The 21392-nt window shown below is 37.6% G+C and overlaps 1 protein-coding gene across 4 annotated transcripts in view; it reads right to left on the minus strand.

Annotated features, from left to right (window-relative positions):
• The window catches only part of FAM222A (family with sequence similarity 222 member A), a 112550-nt gene that overhangs the window by 34507 nt on the left and 56651 nt on the right, over positions 1-21392 (minus strand). Inside the window, exon 1 of one of the 4 annotated variants that reach the window (XM_063454668.1) lies at positions 11370-11389. The exons of the other annotated variants lie outside the window; for them this stretch is intronic. The gene's annotated coding sequence lies outside the window, so the exon portion shown is untranslated. Of the gene's footprint in view, positions 1-11369; positions 11390-21392 lie in introns of those variants that run through there. 4 annotated transcript variants of the gene reach the window in all.

A 21392-nucleotide genomic window follows, 5' to 3' on the forward strand; every position in this document is an offset into this window, starting at 1 on the left:
GAACCACCAACCGCTTCATCTACTAGTGAGTCAACCTATCATCAAGGGAACTCCTACGTGGTATACAAACGCTTCAGGATAGGGAAAATCTACCTTCTTCTAGATCTCCTGAACGATAGCGACTGGTTTACACATCGGGACCCTGAGGACACATACTTGTCAATATCCGCTACTCTAAACTATCTAGTTTTCCTCCGATCCCAGTGATGAGGACTAACACAGCAGTTTACGACGCTGTGGTACCCACAAAGCTACTGAAGCCGGTGAGGGCTCACATCCGCGAATTTGGACGTGCGATGTCCCGTGTACCTGGAGGACTTGCTGACCCCTTGCGAATCCAGACTACGTTTGCAGTCAAATTTGACGTTCACGTTCTGGACTTCACGGGTTTTTTGTTTGGTAGTACGCAGACAATTGCTCCCCCATCTGTGTCGGGTCAGTTCCTCGGTTTCGACATCGGCTTGGAGAACTACGTTACGCGTCGGTCCCCAACAAGATCACCCCTATACGGTTGGATGTCGGACACGATCTAAGGTTGGATACGATTCCTCTCAGAATATTCACCGGATTGTGGGATTCCTCTCCTCCTCCATACAATCGATATCCCCTGACCCACTACGCTACGGGGCCATACAACGACTGCTGGTTAGATACGCACACGCCGGTCACTCATGCGACCACTGTCGGCAGAAGTGAGGACGGAATTTCGATGGTGACTACTTCACTTGCAAACTTGGATCGGCGAATCAATCATTTACTCTTCCTCCGGATGCGTAGTGGTGGATGAATCCATTCAAACGGACCCAACCGCTCTCCGCAATGGCAAGGGTTATTTCGATACACACGCACACACAGGATATCGCTCCTGACACTCCTCGGACAATGCCAACCGTGGTTCCCGGATCACCTGGGGACATCTCGCGAGGACCCTCTACCACTCCCTACCTTCCCTCTATTTTGACGGGACCTCAAGGGGAAGCCCACTTCTTTGTCATGGAAGGACGACTGGCACTAGTGGACTGAACGATTTCAGGGCCTCCTGAAATGTCCACGACCTATTGCATCAACTAAAGACCTCTGATGGGACTCAGGCCCCCGGCACCAGGAAATGCTATATTTCTGCCTGTCCGGCCTGGAGTGTATGTTGGGTGGAAAGGGATTCCGATCCCTTTACCGCACCTACCCCACCGATCCTTAACTATCTGTCACACCTGGTCTCGTTGGGGCGGTCATATCGGTCCCTCAACGTGATCGGATCTGCCATATCGGTGGCGCACGTTCCGGTACAGGGCGGACCAGTAGGTCAAGATCCACCGGTTTGTCGACTGATACGGGGTGCCGAATTATCGAGACCCGGCACCCAAGTATTCACACCTCTGGCAGGTGAATGTGGTGCTGTTATTCCTTGGGGGAATAGCAGGACAATCCTTGTTTGTCACGGAAACAACTTTCAGCCAAAGTAGCCCGCTTGTTATGCTTCGCCTTATTTAGACGGGTGACGGACGTTAGGGCTTTCGATATGGATGGTTTCCTCTATCACACCAGATGGGATTACCTTTACCATAGCGAGACGAACTAGTCCAGTTCATCTTCGGTGTCATACCCATACTTTGTGTCAGACACCAAACTAGGTGTGGTCGGAACGCTAATGGGGTGTACCGAAATCATTCCCCTTCGTATTCATGCGACGGGTCTACTCCTGACTTCTTACGTGGAATCTCATGGAGAGGTGCCTACCACTGCACTGGCTAGATGGAGCCGCGGGCTATTGCATCTAACGAGCGTCGAACCTTGTTTCGGAGCCCACTCGGTCAAGGGTGCGGTGGCCCCACAAGTCCTTTTCGGCCGACGCTTCCCTAACCGACATTATACGATGCGCGGTTTGAGCGCGAGAGGGTACGTTTAGAACGCTCTATTTCGGCAAACATCTCATACTTCCTTCACACTGGTCAATTCTAAGCTTTAAAAATGCAAATATGAAGCCTCCTGTCATGTGGTAAAATTGAAGATTATACTAGCTTTAGTGTACTAATAATCTTAATTTTAGTCATGACAGGAGGCGAATATTTCCCACCCTATAGGATCCCTCCCATGTTTTTTCTCGTGTTTAACAGAATATGCCCTCTATGTTCAGGAAGGTAAGTACGTTATGGTTGTATGTTTGCTACTTAGATATGTGGCTTGAGAGACTTGTATAGGTTGAATAATTAGACATGTACCTTGAATTATGTTGTGTTTACAGATTCTTAAATATCATTGCTTTAGAATTAATATATATTGATATGTTACTCATTCTAGTATCCATTGGTATATCAGATTCTTAATGTTTATTGTATGCGGACAAGCTACCACGCCAGAGTCCTTTCACCTTTTTCTTTTTCTTACAGCGTGAACGTCTTCTCATCAAGACAAAGACTCACCTTCCATAACTCTACATCACGGAACTACTGGAGTTGATTATTCTAATATGTTGTGGAACTGTTGACGTAATATGATTATGTTTATTGTTGATATTTATTGTTTCGCTTCAAAGAAAGAGGAAGTGATGTCATAGACAGGGCCTTTTATGGGCACCATATCTTTTCTCTGATTGGTTGTTACTGTTTCTATGCTGCTGGAGTTTTCAGTAAAGAAAGATATGCAAATATTCGCCTCCTGTCATGACTAAAATTAAGATTATTAGTACACTAAAGCTAGTATAATCTTCAATTTCAGCAGAAAAGGCACACAGAGCTAAACAAGGTTAAGTAGTAAATAAAAAAATAAATAAAAGTGATTTAGTGTAGTGCCCTTTAAACAGAGTCGTCATTGCGTGTTTTCATACAACTGAAGTGTTTTGACTGCAGCATTCCTCAAATAAATGTGTGCATCATTCAAATGCACTTGTCAATGCACTGAAGTTCAAAGATCTCCCCCAACCACCCATCCAAACTTTTATACAAAGACCCAAAAGCATTGATCCGTATACTTAAAAAAAACGAAAATAAAAAATAAATAAATCTATAGCACATAGCCTGTGGTCTGTAACAGGGAGGGGTTAATTACAGTACTTTCAGTAAAAAGCCAGAGGGACATTTAATCCCTTCACAAACCATATGAAGCAGTAACCTGCAACTGGCCTCTTTGCCAATCAGGCGATTAAGATAGGTCAGGGGCTAATAATTAACAAAATAACAAAGCAATCACTGGAAATAACAATAGAAGCACTTTGTGTTCATGATTAACAAGTTGAGTTTAATTTGGTACTGATGTTATTTAGTTTACTTACATAGGATTATTTTTATTACGAATGAAAGGAAAAAAATGCTGATATAAAATAGGAAAATATTAGAAGGAATTAGCCAGGAAATTGCTAAACGGTTTTGGTTGTAGTAACCCCTTTAGGGCTGATCCATCCCACATCCCCAAATTTATTATAGGCAGCAGTTTTGGTGTATAGTTAATGCCCCTGCAGTATAACTGCTCAACTCTCTGCCATTTAGGAGTTAAATCATTTTATTTAAACAGCCCTAGTCACATCTCCCTTCCGAAACACTTCCTGTGAAGAGATCAAATGTTTAAACTTCGGTTAGTGCACAGTCTGTTTAAATTAGAATTTTGTATCTCCTTCATCCTGTGTGTGATTAATGTTTCATGTGCAGAGCAGAAGTATAAAAAACTTCTAAAGGAAGTTAAAGAGAAACTATAGTAACAGCTTTCCCCTTTGTCAAGGACCCCCTCCAATCCCCCGTGGTGCAGAAGGGGTTCATAACCCCTTCTGTCACTTACCTGGCCCAGAGCCGATGTCCCTCGGCGCTGGCTCAGCTCCGCCCACGTTCTTCCCCTACCAACTAGGAAGACCTAATGCGCATGACTGGCCACGCTCGCATTATGATTTCCAAAAAGGAAAGCATTATTCAATGCTTTCCTATGGGGATTCGGAGACGCTGGATGTCCTCATGCATAGTGTGAGGACGTCCAACGTCGTTTAGGCGACCGAAAGTCGCCTATCTGCCCGGAAGGCTCTCTAGTGGCTGTCCTGTAGACAGCCACTAGGAGGAGGAGTTAACCATCAAAGGTAATTATTGCAGTTTATTAAAAACTGCTATAATTACCACTCTAGGGTTAAGGGTGATGGGAGTTGGCACCCAGACCACTTCAATAAGCTGAAGTGGTCTAGATGCCTACAGTGTCCCTTTAAAGGGACATTTTAGAAACCAAAACAACTTCATCTAAAGTAAGTTGTTATGGTGCCTGGAGGCCCTCTTACCTAATGGGTTAAACCGTTCTTTAATATTGGCTCTGCAGGCAACATTTGGGTTTTTAACCTCTTGAGGTAAGAGTGCCTTCAGGGGCCTCCTGGCACCATAACAACTTAATTTAGATTAGGTTTTTTTTTTTGGTGCCTGGAGTGTCCTTTTAACATCTGATTGAAAATTATATTTTTTTTCTGCAGGCTGGGTCAGTCACTGGGAGGTGTGGCTAGGGCTGCATAAACAGAAGCAAAAGTAATTTGACACCTACATTTTGCACAGAATTGACATAAGCCAGCAGGCTATTTAATAACACTGTCTGAGGTGACACCTCCAGCTGCGAAGCGGTTAGTCTATGTATGTTTCAAGAACTCCACTGAAGTTTTTCTGGTGCTTGGAGTAACACCTTTAAAGTCTACCCACGTTTACGGTTTAAATGTCAATTATTCTTCAGTACAACGTAATAGTTCACTTAAAGCTAAATAATAGCTGTGACATTTTTAAATTCTAATTTGTAATTTTTACTTTTTGTTTTAAACTTGCATCTTATTGGTGTCACTTAAGGTGAGATTTACTACATAAAAGGCACTTTCATCTGCAGGATGTAGAATATAAAAAACACACAGGCACATGCATGTATGATATCATTGGAGGAATTTCCAGGTTATAAAAAATAAAAAGAAAAAGTTAGATGCCCAATTGTATATTTGTAGGGCCACTACACCTTCAAGGACTAACGTAAGTGCACTTATACTTGTATTTGCTATGCGCCTCAGTCAATAGCATTTATAGGTGTAAGTGAATGGACTGATCACCATTTAAATAGGATCACAGTTCCTATTTAATACTCAAAACTCAGATTTTTCAGTAAAAAGGTGCTTTTTTTTTTCCAGATAGTCGTATAGTTTGTTTCTGTGAATTGGTCAGACCATATTTCCAGAAAATATAATACTACATTAAAACTCACTTTATTAAACAAAGTAGAAAAAGAAAAAAAACTAAATAAAAGTAACCACTACAAGCTACAAAACACTACTGTGTTTCCTGTGTGTGTTCCAAAGAGAGCCGCACATGGAAGCTATACCTTTGCCATCCCTGGCAGTCTTCAATAGGTGGGACACTGCTGAGCTATATTGATGGCTACAAACAGCCCTTAGGGGCAAGTTCATTGCAGCTGTTTTGTGAGAGGGATTAATCAGTGAGAAAGCAGAGAGATAGCATCTCTTGACATGAAGTGATCCTGGCAGTTCTGCTAATCATCAAATTAGATTTTCTGCTACAGTTGTCTATGCATAACTAAATCTGCAGTTGATGGGGGTAGAGTGGGGGAGGGCTAGGGATGCATGTAGAGTGCAAGTAGGAGGAGGAGGATGAAAAGGAGATCACAGGGACAAAACAAAAAGTATATGACTAAAGCCTTCATACAGCACCTGTGTGCTCCAACAAAGATGTATGCGAGATATTCTGAACATTCTGCAGTCTGCTCAAAGACGACCAGAAACAAAGAGAACATTGACAGCATCGCTTAAAGGGACACGCCAAGCACCACAACCACTTGCGCTTCTTCAAAGATTAAAGGGCATTGATATCTTTCTCCTGGTCTCCCTTCACCCTATTCATTAGCTAGGTATTCTAAAATTAGTGCAAGTAAAGCCATCATCCACTCTTTGATGTCACAGGGAATTAGGAATTGTCTCTGATTAAAAGCAAGTTCCAATTTAGAGTTTGCAATTATTGCTACAGCTATGTGATTTGCAATGGACTCTCCAAGAGCTTGTACAGCAGTCTATGCAGCATCGGCGAGCAATTTCATTCATGAAAATAAAAGTCACGACGCTAATCAGCGAGTTAGTTACATCACTAATATAATATACTTCTACAACTTTAAGTGTGTTTGTGTGCACGCGCATGTGTGTTTTAAAATGACAGAATTCTCAAGGGATTAAGCCAAAGTTTCAAAGAAAGCAATCCTTTTACCATGGTTTATAATGAAATAAATCCTTCAGAAGAACATCAATATTGTGCATTTTAATGAAATCTATTTGACTGACAATCTAGGCAAATGTAATCTTCTTGGTAGCGGACCTAATGCTACATAATATCAAGCAATTACAAAAATACGAAACACTGAACGTTAATTGCAAATTAAAGTAAAAGTTAACACAAATGTCTCAATATAGAATAATAAACTTAAGGAAAAAAGTAAAAAAATACATTTTCTTATTATTTCTCTCTACTTTTAATAACTACCCTATTTGACAGGCTAAAATTCTTCCTATGTGTCCTGCCTTGGTCCAGATAGCCCCAATTTTCAAACACCCTTGACCCAAGGTGTATGTATATGGCTTAAGAATCCATACACTAAAACTAGGGGTTTGTTTTTCTAATTTTATTTAACACATACTTTTCTATATTTTATTTTTTTTATTATGCTAAAATAGTTTTGAGGTGACAGTTGTCCTTTAAAGCAAGATAAACACAACGTGGGTTTTCATGACAAACAGGGTTCAACAACAAAACTAGGTTTCTCATTTGTTTACAGTTGTAAAATACTTTACACATTTTCAATCAGGGAAAAATATAAAGATAAATATACACACATACGTACATTCACACACTAAAACGGTCTGAATCCTTGCAACAGGGAGTATAGTGGGGCACACTGGGCAACAAAACCATAACAAAATTTAGTGGTTATGGTGTTTGCAGTGTCCCTTTAAGGTCATTCTTGAGAGCATTGATGGATCAGTAAATTTTTAAGTAAAAAAAAAAGAAAAAGAAAAACACAAAAACTATAGAATATAAACACTATGCTTCATTATAATAAATATCCATCCGTAAAAAAATAAAAATAAATTAGAATACTGCAATTATGCACGTGCTAAGATTTTAAAGATAAAAAGGGGTGGTGTCACATTGAACATAGTCCTTATCCCTAAAGCTACAACAGATTGTACTAAATGGGTCCCTACTGATCCCAAATTAATCCTAGTGCTGATGACTAATTTAATGCTAAGCACCGGGACATTGTATAGCTCACGTCCCATCAGTAGAGACTACGAGCTGTCCTGAAAGAGTTCAACTGTAAAGCTTTTTTATATAACGTGATCATGTTTAAAGATGCTGCTCTAATGGTTATGCTAATTACAAACAAGCAAATAAAAACAATATTTTAAGCATTGATTAGTTTTAAATACATGGATGAGAGTTTATTGACTTGTTTGTGCATGATGATTCTTCTCCGTTTCATTTATCTCCTGGATTACCTTAAGCAATGTTATTTGTGCTGATGTCAGTAAACAATGCAATTTATATGTACATTTAAAAAACTTACAATGTAAGATTGGAAATCAGAGTCAGTGTAGGCACTGTAACTGCCTGATCTAATTGAAGTGAAAGCAGTGTCTGGGGACCCCTGGCACAGCCCTTTCATTCAGTGTTAAAAAAAAGTGTTTTGAAAGGAACACTCCAGACCCCTCTAGTACTTCAAGTTGCTGAAGTGCTTTGTGTGTGAAAAGTGTGTATTTTTTTTTATTTTATAAAAAGTGTTCAATACAAATTGGTACTATTATGAATTATACTGGTTACGCCCTCCTGGCTGTAAGAGAACTGGTAATGTTACTTCCTAGTTGTCTAGATTAGTGCAGCCACACTCAAGAGGCAGCCAATTGCCCACAGAGCATGACTTGTAAAAAGACTTCTCATTGAGCTTTATTGGGAAGTCTGTGATTGGACATCCACAGAAAATCTGGGCGGGGTTAGTAGGGGAGGGCTTGCAAAGGATTTAGAGAAGTGTTTTTTTTAGTTTTGTTTGTTTGCTTGTGCGAGCAGTGGAATGTCTTTCATGTTTTAATGCTTAACAAGATTCCCCAGCAGCCTTTGTGCTGCGTATGCAAATAAGGAAGCACTAGACTAGGACGCCGCCTAAATTTTTGTTACAACAAACAGAATTTCGGATTAGTGTTCGTAAATAACGGAGGCTAATATATTTTCCCAAACTTGATATGTAATGCATAGTCTGAAGAATTGGTACGAAACATCCCAAAACACTAAATATAAGAAACATACTCAATAAGTAGTTGAGTTGCAGGTTGTATGTGAGATATATTTATACAGAGACATATATATATATATATATATATACACACACACATGTCAAACTGGGAATAGCCATGGAAACAATTTCTCGAGCTTCTGTACCCATTTGTGCCCAAGGGGGACTTTCCAAAGTCAAACTTGAAATATGCAGGTGATGCACAACAATAAATGTTCTATTTACACTTTGGGGAGTATTAATGTGTTTGGTCTCACCACAAACGTTTTGGCATATATATGCATGTATTTTATATTAAAGGACCACTATAGTGCCAGGAAAACAAACTCATTTTCATGGCCCTATAGGGACTTTAGGTCCCCCCCCCCCCCACCCTCAGGGTCCCACTCTCGCCGGGCTGACGGGGTTAAACTCTTACCTTTCTCCAGTGCCGGGTTCCCTCTGGGAACTCTCCTCCCTCTGCCGACGTCAGCGCCGAATGCGCATGTGCGGCAAGAGCCGCGCGCACATTCAATCAGTCCATAGGAAAGCATTACTGATTTTCACAGTGAGAAACGCAGAAGCGCCTCTGGTGGCTGTCAATGAGACAGCCACTAGAGGTTGAATTAACCCTAATGTAAACATAGCAGTTTCTCTGAAACTGCTATGTTTACAGCTGCAGGGTTAACCCTAGCTGGACCTGGTACCCAGACCACTTCATTGAACTGAAGTGGTCTGGGTGCCTATAGTGGTCCTTTAAAGAGCACAAACATTAGATATATGTATCGTTAGTGTTCCTTACAGTACATTATCAACCTCTCCTTCATAAGAAAGCTGGTAATACAGCTTTCCAGATGATCTTTAGTCATATCAGAGCTTGACAAACCATGGCGACTAGGAATTCTGTCCTTACGAGGAGGGCAGATGAGGGAGAATGAAGGAGGCAGGCTCGGAGAGCTGAAATATTCTTGCTTTGCTCCCATGCACACCTTGCAGTGATGCTGAGAGCAGGAATATGACATCACTCCAGTCCAGCATCACTAAACAGCGCTCGAGGGAGCAGCCCCACTGGACCCCAGGGAAAGGATCAATTCCTGCTCTTTTAAAGCTAGTTAGGCTGGGTGGATTTAAATTGAAATAAAATAAAAAACAACAAGAATTTGTGAGTGTGAGAGGCACTGGACTAGGAAGCACTTCTAGTGACTGTCACTCACTCTGAAAAGGTAGTGTTTAAATTGAAAAGCCTGAAGAGACAGGCTATAAACACCAGAACCACTACATCAAGCTGTAGTGATTCTGGTGACTATAGTGTCCCTTTAAAGAATTGTATTTTTTTTTCCCCTGAAAACAAAGCTTTGTTAGAAAATACAAAAACCTAGCTCTTAACTTCAAAACAATTTTGTCAAGCCCTGTATTCAAAGCTTCTCATAAAAGTAGCATTGGGGACCTATTAGACATGCACAGCATTTGTCGCAATCAGACAACTGGATTCTTCACATCTTGACTGACAAAAGTAAACATTGCCATTTTTGACATGCTCACATTTGTCAGACTGCAGAGACAGAGTCTTGGCACCAAAACCACTACATTAACGGTAACTACAAACTACATTACTACTGATTGTATTTATTTATCTTGAATGTGGATCTTTAAACTTCTTAAAAAAATAAAATGTAAAGAAATAAAAATATTGCATGAATTTTTGTCTTGGTCACTGCTTTGTAAAGATGAATGTGTCACCTGTAACCCAGGGGAAGGGTGTACCTATTTAAGCTTATGACTTCATAGGACCCAAACTCTGGTTATGTGGGAGTATGACTAAACGTGGGACTGGTGTCCTGAGGCTGGTAGCTTCAATTGGTTTAAGTGATTATGTAATTATTAATGATGGTCAGGTTATGTGAATTGACCTATAAGTTATAACCAAAGCCAAATCCCATATGTTAATATAGTCTGGTGGTTCCTGTGGGTGGGCTCTGGTCTGAGTCTTTTGAATGGTCCCTGGCATGAGAGTATGTATGTTTGTACACTGGCATGTACCAAACATCTTCTAATGTGACACTGTGTGGGGGTATATGCACTCTGATATTTTCATGATTAAAAAAAAAAAAAAATGCTATATAACTACAAGACTCAAGTTCATTAAGTTCAACCTCACACAACAGTTTCTGTTGTGGATCCAATTTGTTACAATGCCCAATTTTGCTGAAAAATGGGAGAAAAAAAAATCCTTCTTGACTCCAAAATCTCCCCTCGGATTAACAAATTGTTACTCCACATTTTAACTATTATAACTGAATATTCTGTATCACACAAAACTATATGAGGGCAAATACTTTAAAACAAGAAAAAAGTAAATTCTTGGAAAATATTTTATAAATAAGTTGCCTCTAAGTTCTGTAAAGATCCAAACAACATAACAAATAGGTAAATTCAAGTATAACTCATCCAGGAGCCTCTTGAGATAGTACAGATAGACATACACAACAGGAGTTAGGTTTGTATTTCAACAATACTTTTACAAGTAGTGTGTGCGTGTGTGTGGGGAGTTCTATAATGTCTCACTCAGCACATTTCATTTCAGATTCCAAAAAGTTAGATTATATTGTGATTATTTTACGTTGCTAAAAATACAAGTAAAAAAGTAATAAAATCAAAAAACTTAAAACAAACAATACATATTTTAAATTAAAAACAAAAACAAAAAAACAACTGCAAGTATTGCAGGATCCCAGGAAATGGGAATTAGACTATTTAATGTTACAAAATTGAGTGAAAGTTGAAGCAGAGTAGTTTTCTGGCAGACTGTAAGCCAGACATTATGACATGTTTACACTCCGAGAACATATCTACCAAAGCTGTTGCAACTGTTGTAAAAAGTATTATTTGAAATGCTGGTCAGAAGAAAGGAGAAAGGGTGACTGAGGTTCATTGAACACAAGAACAGAGATGGAAATTATAGTACTTCAAAGGGCATTTTTAACTTGAGCTCTATTTATCCTTGTAATATAATCATAATACCCATAATGAATCAGTGATAATGGGAGATCAGTCACGAAGATAGATATAAATCTGAGAGAAGCAGCTCGCCAGTACTGACTGACCTTAATAATATTGTCCTCCAACTTAGATGGTATGGTCCAAGGATAATTGGTCCTCTGTCTGAGTCTATCAAAACTCAGATCATGGGTGTTCCTGGAAGAGCGTTTTTGTTTTATTTTCAGTCTTGCACATTAAAATTGGTAACCGTGTGTGTTATGCTCGTACAGGCTAAATTAAAATACTTGTAAGCACTGCAGGTATTTCCACAAGAATTTTAATTTTCTAAATTAATCACAGACCGTAAAATATTGTCTAATAGTATAGATTATACCATAGATATAGATTACATTTTAACAGTAGCTACTCACAACTTTAAGAGCTTCTTCAATGGCTCATGTTATGCACCAAAAGAAAAGGAATCCAAATCACTGTTCAAAGTGTACAGAAATCAGAGTCCTCCCACATTAAAATATAAACTAGACAAACATAGAAAAGGGGCAAAGCAGAAAACTCAGTGCAAATTAAAAATAATAAAAATCGCATACATTACTTAAAAGGTGCCAACATTACAATATTACAATATTGTGAGCACACAAAAAAGGATTCAGATGTAATTATTGCCTTTATCGTACATTCTATTTTTCTGTTTTTTAGTCCTGAGTTTGGTCGCCAACAAGCCCATTGTGGTGTGCTCGAAAACAATATATATTTTTTATTTTAGGAGTGGTCATTGATTTTATATGGTTTTAAAAGGAATAAATAAAAATTCAGAACGGATGAACATTTGTCCTGAATTGCAAAAGTGATGAGGCATAATCAGATCCAATCAACTGTGATGGTTGGACAAAATTTCCATGACAGCTGGTGTTTAATATCTATGTACAAGATACTCGGACTACCAGGAGAGATTAGGGATACCACACACATTGAGATGAAGTGGGTGCAGGTGATGCAGTAGGACATTCAGATTTTGGAAATTAGAAAACAGTAGCTCCTTCAACAGCATAATGGGTAATGGATTTGAAATTGGCTCGCTCTACATTTATGTAGTTGTGCATTACTTAATGCTAATGAATGGCAAATTCACTGTGCGAGGAATCAGATGATGAGTATTTGTGCATCAACATAAACAGCCAATTTCCCTACAAATTTGTTTTCTTGCAAATAATCTGCAAGGAACGTGTTTATTTTGCCATCCCATAAACATGGTTCAGTAAAAGGATAACTTCTGCCTAACCCATGCCTTTCTTATATTCATTGTTTACTCTTTTTATTTTGCCTTTCCGAGATAGCACAGTGACTTCTACATTCTTCTAACTGCAAGTCACGTTTATTTGCAAAATAAGCGAAAATATAATCTACGTTTATTTTCAACTGCCATTTTATTCTGAACTTGGAAAGATTTTTGTTCACTACACATTGTTTAATGAATAGCGTGCTCAATTTGTTCCCACTTTTAAAGCAGTTAATATTATATTCTGCATATTTAAAAACAAGTGCTTAGCTCAGGCATTTTTCTTGTTGTACATTATTTTTAATACCATTTTTACTCTTTTAACAGGCATTTCAAGTGAAAAGCGATATTAATTAAAAACAGATCCAGAGTAAACAGATTTTGTCATGAAGAAATCACTTAATTTACTTGTGTTTCATTTTTTTTTTTAGATCAACAGCACTGATGTCTGATTGGTTTTATCTAATGGGCTTGTAGCTATTTCCAAACTCAAAGAGACACTATAGTCAGCAAGACAACTTTAATGAAGCAGTTTTAATGTATAGATCATGCCCCTGCAGTTTCACTGCTCAATTCTCTGCCATCTAAGAGTTAAATTACTTTGTTTATACCAGTCTAATCAGTCGTCCCTTCATGTAATGTGCACTGTCTTCCTAAACACTTCCTGTAACAAGTCATCTAATGTTTACACTTCCTTTATTGCAAATTCTGTTTAATTTAGAATTTCTTATCTCCTGTACTGCTAATAGCTTGCTAGACATTACAATAACCCCCTGTGTGTGCATTTATAGAGCAGCAGATCCAAACTTCTAAAGTAAGTTAACATTTTATTGAAATGTTTTGTTTTTTTTCCCCATACAGGCTGTGTCAGTCACAGTCAGGGCATGTGTGACTAGGGCTGCATAGACACAAACAAAAATATTTAACTCCTAAATGGCACAATTCAGCAGCGAGACTGCAGGGACTTGATCTATGCACCAAAAACGTTTTTGTTTGACTACAGTGTTACATGGCAGTTTTATTATTTATTTAGTTTTGTTAATTTCGTTTAGTCCTTATTTTTCACTATTTAGCCTATTTTTATAATTATCGCTAGATGATCTATACAAAGCTACAACCACTAAGTTTTAAAGCTCAGCATTCCTGTGATCATTTACAGAACAAATCGTCCTTGGTTTAAACAAAGTGTGCGGTTCACCTTAAGCTTCAGTGCAACCTTTTAATTCCTTTGACTCTATCCACTTGCCCAGGCTCAATTAAAAATACATAAGGGTATTATTTATTCAATAAGACTTACTTATGTGAAATATAATCATAACGTCTCAGCTGCCCACAGAGAATAAAAAGGGCCGAGTGCCAGGTCGGGAAGGACAGATTGGGGAAGTTTAAAATCTCTCTCTTCCCTCCCAAGTTTTAACAAAGAATTTTGCTGAGTTAAGTCCAAAAGAGACTTTGGACTCTGCAAACACATAGCAAGTATACTGAACAGATTTTTTTCAAACCTTTGAGAAATATAAAAATTGGACTCAATACAGTATGTCCATAGGGCAGATTGCTTGTAGGCTTCGTGTGCACCGGGCCTGAACGGATGCACAGGGGGCAAAATGGATGGATACAGTCCGCACATGGGGCAAAATGGATGAACGCAGCTTATTTATAGCGCTAGCGTGCAAATACAATAGAAGGATTTTTTTTTTTTTAGACAATCATAAATGTAAAGCAATATGATAAAAAGTTTTAATATAATTTTTTTTACCCATTTACACGCACACAAAACTCGCACGCCTCTTAGCAGATCTCATTATTAATTAAATGTTAATCTAAAAAGCAATTTGCTCCTTTGCTCTTGTGACACCAGCAGAGTGCATTAACACATCTTACTTTCACAGGAAAATGTCCTATTCCATCAAACCTCATTAGCTGATTCTATATTAATCACAAACATTACGGTCAAGGATTATGGTAAAAACAATCTTCACTCTATGTATAATTAATTTTAAGTATTTACGTATGTACATACGTAAAGCATACACACACACACAACATACACCTTCAAACAACGCACTATCTTGCATTTGCTTTGATCCTGGTGGGTTAGAAAAGGAGATGAGGTAAAAATTTCTGTGTCTGTAGTGAATGTAACAATATAATTTTAACTAGATGTGCCAATGGGGGTCCCAATCCCCCTGGCAAACATACTGTTCAAAACATACCGTTCAAATGTGGCCAACAATTCATTACATATTCACGCCACATTAAATACTGTCAGAAAATGCTGTCAGCTGTTTAATCAATATATGTAAATTCTTCTATATTATTTATGGTTTACATCCATGTTATGGTATTTGCATTAGTGTGGTGTTTTTTTTATGATATGAACGTGATATGCCTTCTTACTGATTGAGGAGGAATGGAATTTTTTTTATTTAGCAAGTTTTTACTTTTTATAAAGGTACTGTATCTACATATTACGTTGCTAAACATTTATGGATTGCAAGCAGAGCAAAATGTTTTTTTTTTTTTCCTGATCATCAGTCCCTCCCTTGATGCAATTCATCTGGCTCAGTATGCACATGACAGACTGGAGAGGTATTGCAGAGTCCATGTTGATATATAGGATTTGTTCAGTGTTACAGTACAATAAACACTTCACAACAAGAAAATACAACATGCAATATAATTAGGTTTCATTGAGTTAAAGGACCACAACATGAAGGATTTGTGAAATATAAATTTAGACACGAGTACCATTAAATCCCCTAATAAGTAAGTTTATTAAAATTTATTCGCCAAGTAAACTAGTTACCAAGACAGTTGAAATCCAAACTTATGAATGTAAACAATTGTTATGTCTTAGTCTGGGGAGGCTGCAATACCGCATACCAACAGATATATAGCAGGCATGGCCCATTAGGTCATAAAGCATAATAGTTATGCTATACAGAGTACTGGACGCAGTCTTAACTGGCACAAATAAAAAATAAAATAAAAAAATAAACACCACAGGAAAAGAACAATATAAAAGCTCAAAATATAGGACAGGTATAAACAAGCAGCATTAACTACGCTCAAGTGACAACTGCAACAACCTAGTATCACATGCATCCAGATATAGTCATTATGTTGGCTAAATAGTATAGCAGCAAGGCTACAAATCATGAGGTACCAGCTTCGCAACAGTATGGTTCCCAAGACAAATTCTTTAAATAAAGAGAAATCCATATCCTAGACATTATCGATATCTACCATCAGTAAGCTGACTCAGACATGCCCTTCATTATTTTCCTTCACAATATCTAGAAAATTTACAGGCATTTTGCATTTGTCTTTATTTATTTTATCAAATATTTAAATGATTTACTAGCGTAGGGAATTGGAAAAAAACGTCTATTAGAAAACAGCTAGCATACTGGATAAAAACTATTTGCACCACTAAGTTTAAATGTGGTGAAAAAAAAAAAAAAAAAGTATGTTGTCTGTTGAATTACAGATAACACTACTAAATGGCAATAGACTATTCGTACACACTGTAGGCGTATACTTTGCATACTATAGTAGTGGAGTTAGCATCTGGTGGAGACTTGGAGGAAGTTTCACCCCAGGAGGCAAATTGAGTCAATAAACCAGGGACATGGAATTCTAAAAATCCTTCCGAAAAAACATATCCCAGCATATAAGCCTCATATTGTGTATCTATAAAAACAAAACAAAACAAAAATTAAACAAATATTACAATATAGCCATCAAAGTCTTACCAACTCATTAATTATAAACGTCAAACAGTGTCTAACAGGGTCTGTATAGAGACCATGGTAACAAAGTTGAAAACCATAGAATCTGGCCACTGAAATAAGCACTCTATATCAGGTGCAGGATTTAAAAAAAAAAAAAAAAAAAATCCAAAGCAGCTGTATCCGGCTTGGCTTGGGAAAAGAAAAACAGATAATACAAGAATAAAACATAAATAACATTTTCCTCTGTCCTCAGAATATGTGATTATCCCAGGAGGTCCCAGTCACCTGTCAAGCGTGCTGCTTTTGATATATTTATTTTTTCTATATCTAGTACAGAGTCCGTTTCTTCCCAAGTGCTGGTGTTCTTCTGCAAGATTACAGGATGAATACAAGATATTGAGCAGTCCTGTAATCTTTCAAGACACACTCACAGAGCCAAGCACAATGCAATCACACTTACATACCCTATGGAATCACATTTGCGAAACAATATTTAAATCAGCATATTTGCTTCTGGTGTTAAAATCTACAGGAATTTGCCATATAACAAACAAGTGAAAGAACACCATGCAAATAATAGTCTGATTTTTTTTGCATGGCAGTTCATGAAGAAGAGAAAAAAAAAGAAAAAGATCAAAAGGAGCTTAACAAAAACAAACAATTGCTTTACTCAAAGTTTAGAGAAAAGGGAGATCCCTAGCGGTTAAAAAACGAACAAAAAAAAACACCACAAACAACAAACTATAACTCCCATGATGCTTTCCAAAGGTGTTGCTGAATTTATCAAAGATTTATAAGAAAATACTTGCCAAGAATGGAACAACAAGGTTTGTCCCCAAGCCTCATATATTGATACAGTGGAAAGCATTAAATATAAATATAAAAAGGACATTTCAAGCACTAGAATCTGTCTGAATTTTTTTTTCTGGACACAGAATTTTGTACACGTGGCGGTTCAGCTAGTCAGAATTTCACCTGCTGATAAAGATTCGGTAAAACGAATTAGACGAACCTCTCATCCCAAGTTTTGGTCACATGTGACAACAAAGTTCTATGCAAACATGCTTTTTTTGTCATAGGTACTGGTAATGGTTTTGAAATATGAATGCATTATCCACATAATGATAAAAAAAAAAAAAAAACAGACTGGAAAGTCCCTTTTAACTCTCAAGAAATAAAATTTACTACATGCCAACACTGATGACACATTGAATAAAGGTGAACTGAAAAGTGGTTTTAAAAAGTTAGGTCAATATCGGAGTTTAGATTGTTCTGCTTTTCAAGTATGCAAAGACATGACATTAAATACCACAATTAAAACTGGTATTGCACTCCATCTGAATGCAGTTTTACAAAAATAAAAAAAAATAGGCTACTCTTTAAATTTAAATCAGAACACTCAGGCAATATTACACAATATATTTGAGGGCCAAATTATCACATTTATGCACAAAGGATAGGTGTTAAGATAGACATAGGTCAGACTAACAGTTTTATGCAACTCTCCCAGCCGAGCGACTGCGAGATTTCTGTGAGATGATTATTAATTCTATAATACGTGTTTAAGTTAGAGGTTGAAAGAGATTTTAGAGGTATACACATACACATGCAAACGTACACAAACAATTTTCTGACTTTTTTTTAATGAACCTACAGCCTGTAGGTTATCTATACCGGCCTATGTCCTGTCCTTTTATCATCTTAACCCATGAGTACAAAATCTGCCTCTGGAAGCCAAGAATTACATTATAAATATCTTCTACAAACAACATCCTTCTTTATAGCAGCACTAACATTGTGTAGGTTTTGTGAACATCTTGAAGAACATGTGGTTATTTCTAGACATTATTGATGTTCCAGGGCATTTGTTGGAACTATAAACCCATCTTCATGGTGGCCTCTCTGCTATCCCCAATTTAGGTTTGCACAATGCAATGAAAGTAAATCAATGCAATGGATTGGCTTTAATACAGAGACAGCAGACAGGAGCCATCTGCTTATCTACAAGATAGGACACAAGAGACTGCTGTTTAACCTCTCCTATACCAGGAAGCAAGCAATTTTTGATTTTCATTAAGTCATCAGCCAGGAATATCCCTGCAAAACAAGCAAGAAAAATCATATTTTGCATAAAATGCATAAATTAGGATAAATTGCAGATTACCGACGTTCCCTTTGCGTGGCAGTTTCAAAAATATAAAAAGGATCCATGCACCATCTGCATTAAAGCTTAGATTAGATGTCATTTTTCAGCAACATTTATATCATAGTTGATACATTTTGGGACTATGAATGGAGTAATTGTATGGCTTTAAAAATAAACAATATATATAATGAAAGAAGAAAAATAAATTCTGTATCTGAACATTAACCCTCTAACCCCAAACACAAAACAGGTTGCTTAAAAGGGACACTACAGGCACATGGACCACATCTCATTGAAGTGGTATGGGTGCAGTGTACCAGTCCCCCTTAGACCTGCAATGTAAATCATTGCAGTTGAGGAAATGCAAAGACTGCCTCTAGTGGCTTTCAGCCAGCCACTAAATGCACTTCCTGGTGGTTTAGCGACGTTTGGTCACCTGACCCTGGATGTCCTCATGCTCTGCATGCCAAGGTAGATGGGCGCTGAAATCGGGTAAGTGTTCAGAGAGTCTGAAATCCTTTCTGTGCCAGGATGGGGCAAAGGGAACTATAGTGTAAGAATACAAGTTTGTATTCCTTACACTATAGAATCCCTTTAAAAGGAAATATGTCAGACCTGGAATAAGTAGAGCAAATAAGTTTTAATCCAAACTTCTATAAAACATAATGATATTATTCCATAGAGACAGATCACGGGTCATATTAAATAAACTCTCAAAAAAGTACATTACGAGATCATTTTCTAAACTTAGTTTAGTGTTTAAACAAGGTATTAAAGATTCAGGTATTCTTTATTATGAATAAAAGGTACCCTTTCGCATTCTTTGCAAGTATTCCAATATTCAGTACTGACGAGTCCTCATAATTATGCATCATAGGGAGTGGGTAGTGGTTAAAGAGTTTGTGTCAATAGTTCAAAGATTTAATGTGGCAATAAAGGAATATTTCTTTTTTTTTCAGAAATCACTTAAACCATGATTTGTTTAATTGCCCAAGAATTTAGAGTCCTGCGCAGCATTTTACTGCCAGAGCACTTATGGACAACATCCTCTGAGTTTATGGGTTCACTATATTAATCCAATGAGTAAGGTCTGTTCACCACACTTATGCATAAGCAGTGTGAGAATGAGCATAGTGCCTTGCTACAACTCTTGCCGGGACAATATCCTCTCTATAGCTATGGCACGGAAGCCAGTTAGACTGCATAAAGTGCCAACATCACGGAAGGGTAAAAGCCAGGGACAAAATCGCATTTCTCTCAAAAATGTCTCATAGTATCCTACTTAGAAAATGGACATAAATTAAAATATATTACATTTTGATTAATTTGGCAAAAATTCCACAAACAAAAATACACAAATAACCTGAAACAAGAAAACAGACAATTTTAGAGCTTACCATTTTAGAAGAGGTACATGATCTGTTAATAAGAACGGTTTTACGAACCTTGAGACTTTAGTTTTTTAAAACACCATTATGGGACACTGGAAACGGACCTGCACCAGTAAAGATAACAAAATCAAAATCCGCTTTCCAACCTGCTTAACCTAAGTCCACATTGCAGGGAGGGTGCCATTCCAAAGCCATCACATGGCAGATAACAGTGGCTAGAAGGTCACTCACTGCACGTCAGCCCTAAAGTCCAAAATTATTCTCAAAAGGTGTTCAGTGAGTGTCACATGGAGGTGCCGTTTTCAATTGTTGCAAATGTGTATTACAAATATCAAGCGTTCCATAATACAAAATATATTGCCCATAAAGTAATCTGCACTCAAAAAGCTTTCAAGACCTATTTTACCAAAAAAGTAAACTTCAGTTTCCTATTCAACACAATGCGGTGTATACGGAGTAAACCTTAAAATGTTCACATATATCTTTTTTTTCCCCCCATAAAAAACAAAACAAAACAAAAAACAACAATCTGCATAAAGTACCATTCTCACTGCTGGGGATGTGGGTTATAAAATCAGTTATTTGGCAGCTTCCGCGTTGTTTATACTTAGATAAATCTCAGAACAAGACTTCTGATGACAAACAGTAATGGGAAGTCACAATACAGAGGTAAAGATCCCTTTACAAGGGAATGCTGACTAATAATATAATTTGATAAGGGATACAATCCATAGACAGCATAAACACATAGTTATTATATCTATTAATACAGTTTGAAGAACACAGGGGGAAAAAAACAAACAACAAAAAAAAAAAAAACTACGGACGATTTGCCACTTTGAAGAAATAATTTAGGATACATGATGTTCTATGAATCATGACCATCAATGTAATTTGATGCAGTGGGACTGTGTAGATAGCATTTTCTGGCTGTGAAATCTGCCAGCAATTGTACTTCTGTCACACTGAAACAAATTATCTGCTAAACAAACACCATACAAAATGTAAACATTCTATAAAAGATTACAGCCTTATAAAAGATACCGTACTTCCTTCTGATGCTCCTTTGACTCAAGGGCCCATAAACGGATATGACTAAATTTTAAAAGCCATCATTTATTTTAGACCAACCTCCATGCCCCCCTCCTCCCCCCAAAAAATAAAATAAAAATAAAACCTCAGCATCATTAATCCTCTATATATGATGACATTTATATTTCAAAGCTATAAAGCTGCATTTACAAATGGACATATTGTAAATCTGGGCTCTTTGTGGTAATGCAAAAGGGGTAATGCAGTCTCAAGGAACAAGCCAGGGGGATGTATGTATGAATTTCTGGAGAGTGCAAAACACATACTATTTATGGCAGCCATGTAAACAAACTCTCAATGAAAGAAAGTTAATGACCTATATCTGACAAGAGCCTGCTGGGAATGTTTTAGAGAAGCTGGGACACTTCCACTGAATAGAATATCTTCTACAAATACTGGGCTCTTACTGATGCCAAACAAGAGGCCCTGCGTCTAGTTTTAATAAAAGCTTCAGATTTAGGAGAATAATTCCTGCATTAGAATTTCGT

Source organism: Pelobates fuscus, chromosome 5 (assembly GCF_036172605.1).
Source record: "Pelobates fuscus isolate aPelFus1 chromosome 5, aPelFus1.pri, whole genome shotgun sequence".
NCBI lineage: Eukaryota > Metazoa > Chordata > Amphibia > Anura > Pelobatidae > Pelobates > Pelobates fuscus.